Below are 6,000 nucleotides of genomic sequence, written 5' to 3'. Positions count from 1 at the left end.
GGATTCAGGAGGAACAATGCGGGTTTCGTCCTGGTCGTGGAACACTGGACCATCTCTATACCCTCGCCAGGTTGCTGGAGGGTTCATGGGAGTTTGCCCAACCAGTCCACATGTGCTTTGTGGATCTGGAGAAGGCATTCGACTGTGTCCCTCGTGGTGACCTGTGGGGGGTGCTCTGGGAGTATGGGGTCCGGGGCCCTCTGCTAAGGGCTGTCCGGTCCCTATATGACCGGAGCAGGAGTTTGGTTCGCATTGCTGGCAGTAAGTCAGACTTGTTCCCGGTGCATGTTGGACTCCGGCAGGGCTGCCCTTTGTCACCGGTCCTGTTCATTATCTATATGGACAGGATTTCTAGGCGCAGTCGGGGGCCGGAGGGAGTCCGGTTTGGGGACCACAGGATTTCGTCTATGCTTTTTGCAGACGATGTTGTCCTGTTGGCTTCCTCAAATCAGGACCTTCAGCGTGCACTGGGACGGTTTGCAGCCGAGTGTGAAGCGGCGGGGATGAGAATCAGCACCTCCAAGTCCGAGGCCATGGTTCTCAACCGGAAAAGGGTGGCTTGCCCCCTTCAGGTTGGTGGGGAGCTCCTGCCTCAGGTGGAGGAGTTTAAGTATCTTGGGGTCTTGTTCACGAGTGAGGGAAGGATGGGGCGGGAGATCGACAGGCGGATCGGTGCATCTTCTGCAGTGATGCGGTCGATGTACCGGTCTGTTGTGGTGAAGAAGGAGCTGAGCCGCAAGGCGAAGCTCTCTATTTACCAGTCGATCTACGTTCCTACCCTCACCTATGGTCATGAGCTTTGGGTCATGACCGAAAGGACAAGATCCCGGATACAGGCGGCCGAAATGAGTTTCCTCCGCAAGGTGGCTGGGCGCTCCCTTAGAGACAAGGTGAGGAGCTCGGTCACCCGGGAGGAGCTCAGAGTAGAGCCGCTGCTCCTCCACATCGAGAGGAGTCAGCTAAGGTGGCTCGGGCATCTGTTTCGGATGCCTCCTGGACGCCTCCCTGGGGAGGTGTTCCGGGCATGTCCAACCGGGAGGAGGCCCCGGGGAAGACCTAGGACACGCTGGAGGGACTATGTCTCTCGGCTGGCCTGGGAACGCCTCGGTATTCCCCCGGAAGAGCTGGAGGAAGTGTCTGGGGAGAAGGAAGTCTGGGCGTCCCTGCTTAGACTGCTGCCCCCGCGACCCGGCCCGGATAAGCGGTTGAAAATGGATGGATGGATGGATGGAAATGTTATTTTTTTAAATTAGCCAGATCAGCTGTGCAGGAGCTCAAGAGCTGGTGTTAAAATCTGTGCTTGATAACCATACATGACAAAATTAATAACTTTCTATACACATTTAAGTCTCCACAGATGAGTTTGCTCAGTTATGTTTGCTAGCTGGCTACTTTACAGAGTATCTGTGAGGTACAGTATATCTCATCAGCAAGTATTGCTAACATTAGCAAAAGTTAGGTAGTTACTTGATATTAACTAACCTTCGCTTCAGGAAAACATGAGTGTGGTGAGTTTTCTGTGGTGAGTTTAAGACGTTAACAGCTAAATATCGGCAGTTTGCGGAGGAAACATACGTGCCACAGTATATTTTATCAGCCTTGTTGATATCCACTGTTTGTCTTCAGAAGTTAGTTGACTAGAAGCCATTTTCTTCCTCTAGTTATATTTGTTCACTAATATGGCGGCCGCAACAGGACAATCACGTGACCACCAGACGAACGTAGATTATTAATACAGTGCCTTAGTTCTCATTAACACAATTAAATTATATTCTAAACACTTTCTAACACTTACAAATTCATGCAACATCATTTTACTATGAAAAAAGAAGAATTCTCCGGACACACGACTGCTTTATGCATGCATGGACAGCTTATATTTCAGTTTTATTCAACAATTCAAGTGAAATTATTCCGCTTTAAGACATTAACACCTGTTTCACACCGGATGTGCAAGCAGAGCAGGAGCGGCGCACATGAGCAGGGCTTAAACAGAGCGAAAGAAGCACGTGCACTAGGGGTGGAAATTATGATTCTTTTAAGAGATTCATTAATTTTCAGTTTTTCCACCAAAATTATTCGTTCAGATTTTTCACTGATTCGCTCAGTGACCATTTATTCATATTAGCAGGGGTGTATTTATGTAATATAAAGGGTCTTGTGTGTTATGTCTTAAGTAAACGAACATATACTTGTTAAAAAAAACTGATTTGGTTTTATTAAAATGTGTGCCTAATCTACTCATTAAATAAATCCAAAGTAAGTAATAAGTCCAAATAAATGGTTTAGCTGACCAAAGCACACAGTTTGGTCAGACATTTCTACATTAATAAAACTGGGACTATGTTAATTGTGTGGGAGTTGTGTACTATGATAAATATGAATATATAAACAAGCATATGTGCACAGTACCTATAACTGTGCTTTGCATCTGCTTTCTGCTGATTACTGATCCTGTCATACACGTGAAACCGGTTCGAGCCAAATGCTGGTTTATTAGCAATATCCAAAAACAGACAAGGGTCAAAACACCAGGCAAACAGCAACAACAAAGGAAATCCAAAAGCAGTAATCAATAATCCAGGCGTAGGTCAGGGCAGGTAGCAAACAATCACAAACACTAAAGACAGGCAGGGTCAAAACGAGGCAATAGACAGAACAGAGAAATACGCTCAGTATGCGGACAGGCTAACAATACTTCGCGTCATACGCGAGTTCTGAGTGAGCTTAAATAGACCAGGTGATTACAAACAGCAAACAGGTGTGCTGAGTTGGTGGTGCAATGGATTGTGGGAATTAGAGTCCTGATGATAAAGTGCAGCAAATCCTCTGCAGGCCAGCAGAGGGAGCCCTCATGGCTCTCATAACAGATCCCTTCACAGCCCCAACCAGAATGCAGTATTGACCATTTGTTTCACAGCTTTTAGAGAAGTGTATGAAATGACTCAAACATAATGAAGTAATTTAATTTAAAAGAAGAAAACTGTTAACATAAAACAATAACAATAATAAAATTAAAATTAAATTAAATATATATTTTAATAATAATTTTGAAGTCATTCAAAAGCTCATGATGCCCCCAGTCAATTTGACAACTTGACACTGAACCTGCCAGGGAGAGGATGAAAACCAAAAACCACCTCAACTTGGGACCCAGTCATGAGCCCATGCTCGTTGAACCTGACCCCACCACGCCTTCAGCCAACAAGCCATGGTTAGCCGGTTGCAACCCATCTCACCGGAGCACTGTGACCCTGCCATTCTGCCCCAAAAAGGTGCCACACAGGTCAGGATATGCAGTCCGGTGAAACATAGTCACAGGTGTGGAAGAGTAGTTGGAGTGTTCAGTGCAGTGTAGTAAAGCCAAATGGGCCTTTTGGCCACAGCCACCCAAAACTCGGCAGACCAATCAGGAGTGCCCTTAAATTCCTCAAGAGCCAGGCTCCGCAACAGGAGGGAGGTAAGCTATCAAATATCGAGTGGAAGTGACATGCTCCTTATCTTTTTGCCTTTTTCCAGAATCCGCCTGCTAGAAGACAATGCCTAAGCAACACTCCTGGGGTCTGCTTCATCGCCACTCCACTGCCAAAACCTCCAGCACTCCTCCCACACCAGCAGGAACCTTTCATGCCACACCAGCAGAGCCTTCATTTGACCAACTTCTTTTCTGCCCAAAAAGAATGAAGAGCTATTTTCCTTTAAATTCCAGAATATGTGCTCTAAAATTATGATATGAAAGTAATATTAATACAGACAATAAGAAATGACATTTCACAGAGTAGAAAAAGACATGTGCCCTATTTTCCAATCATACACTGATTTTAACAAATTATTGTCTTGTTCACCAAGAAACGAAAAAACAATGGAAAATATTAGTTAAGGCTAACTAATTTACTCACTCACTCACTCACTCACTCACTCACTCACTCACTCATTTTCTACCGCTTATCTGAACTACCTTGGGTCACGGGGAGCCTGTGCCTATCTCAGGCATCATCGGGCATCAAGGCAGGATACACCCTGGATGGAGTGCCAACCCATCACAGGGCACACACACACACTCTCATTCACGCACGCAATCACACACTATGGACAATTTTCCAAAGATGCCAGTCAACCTACCATGCATGTCTTGGACCAGGGGAGGAAACCGAAGTACCCGGAGGAAACCCCCGACCCCGGCATGGGGAGAATTTATTCCCTCCATAATTTTGATTTACCTACCCACCAGCTACATCTCCCATCATACAATACCTTCCAAACAGGAAGGCAGTCACCTGTATCTTTCCAAACTGCTGCTCATGCTGCACAAGAAAGCAATATTTAAATTAAGATTTTCTAAATTCTACTCAAAATTGATATAATGCATTAAAGCAACAAACCCAAGCAGCACAAATGATTCCTCAGATGACTGTAGTGTAACCTTCTTCACTTCCTATACTATAATTACTGCCTGCAGTTGCTTAATATGTTCATCTGACACTATACTGTACTAACAGCTAATTAAATGTGTATAGAGACATTATGGAGAAAAACAAAGCTAAGAATGAATTATCAGAGATGGTTGGTGTCTCTGTTGAGTGTGTATGGCTAGCACAGTAGACTTGATTTGCTAATCTTAGAACATAGTTAGTACTTTCCCTAGCATTCAGCTTCTAAATAATACCGCCAATTTTCCAGATTAGTGTATTTTTTTAATTAAAAATGTTGTAGTACTTAAACACGTTTAAATACAGTAATGAAGTAACTGTACTTACTGACAACCATTACGCAAAAGCTGAGCCAATCAATACCACCAATCAGCATGATATCTAAAATTGAAAATAATTAAGTTAAAGGAATATACTATATAGCCCTCATTAGTAGTTAAGGAGAAAGAATAACATCTATTGATTGACAAACAAAACAAAATGACGTGTAAAATTTATTCTATATTCAATGTAATTGTTCATTGTATATCACAAATAACCTACATAACGTTTCCATTATATCATTTATTTCTTTCAGAATACATTAAATACATCACACATACAAATTACAGTCATGTCTCCAAAAGTGAATAGCAATAGCAGACAAGCTGTCTGTACAAGTCCTTGTGTTGAGTTCTTTAACAAACGAATGTACAGCAGATGATTGTAAGGGTGGATATCTTAGACATTCAGAAGCCATGCACACGTGAATATTATGAAAAAGTGCTTCTCCTCTCCATTTTCAAAAGAATTCTCATCTATTTAAGCAGGATTTCCACAAAGTTCTCTGGGGGACGGTCTCAGATCAGTCGCTCCTCTTTGGGCAGAGGCAATGAAAGGCCTGGTTTCTCTGACTCCTGGCATTCAGCTTGGGGAAAAACACCACAGTTTTATTCTCACATTTATGCAGAACCTTGAAAGGGTTAAACAATTACTCTTCAATGATGAGCTTAATGATTAGATGTAATCAATAGCACTGTTTTTGCATTTTATCTCGCAATGCAAGCGGATAAACTGTTTTTTTTGACAAATAGCAGATTTCTTCAACTTCTGTTTCACAGCCATGCAGAAGTTTTTTTTTATATTTAATGAACTGATTAAATTGAAAATAATAAATATGCTAATTTGATTCTCTTTTGTTTAATTATTAAACCAGTGACTGAAACAAACTAGTAAAAACTCCCAATCTGGCAACACATGATGTTAGAACTATGCTGAATGTCCTATTTGACGGCGTGTTTGCGTCACTTTAAAACTTAGTAATCTTGCAAGAAGAGACACTTCTTCTTCTTCTTTCGGCTTTTCCCTTCAGGGGTCGCCACAGCGAATCATCTCTCTCCACCTAACCCTATCTTCTGCATCCTCAACACTTGCACCCACTAGCTTCAAATCCTCATTAATTACATCCATATACCTCCTCTTTGGCCTTCCTTTTTGCCTCCTGCCTGGCAGCTCCATGTCCAACATTCTCCTACCAATATACTCACTCTCCCTCCTCTGAACATGTCCAAACCATCTTAATCTCGCCTCC

The sequence above is a fragment of the Tachysurus vachellii genome, chromosome 24 (assembly GCF_030014155.1).
Source record: "Tachysurus vachellii isolate PV-2020 chromosome 24, HZAU_Pvac_v1, whole genome shotgun sequence".
NCBI lineage: Eukaryota > Metazoa > Chordata > Actinopteri > Siluriformes > Bagridae > Tachysurus > Tachysurus vachellii.
This window is presented reverse-complemented; position numbering follows the sequence as displayed.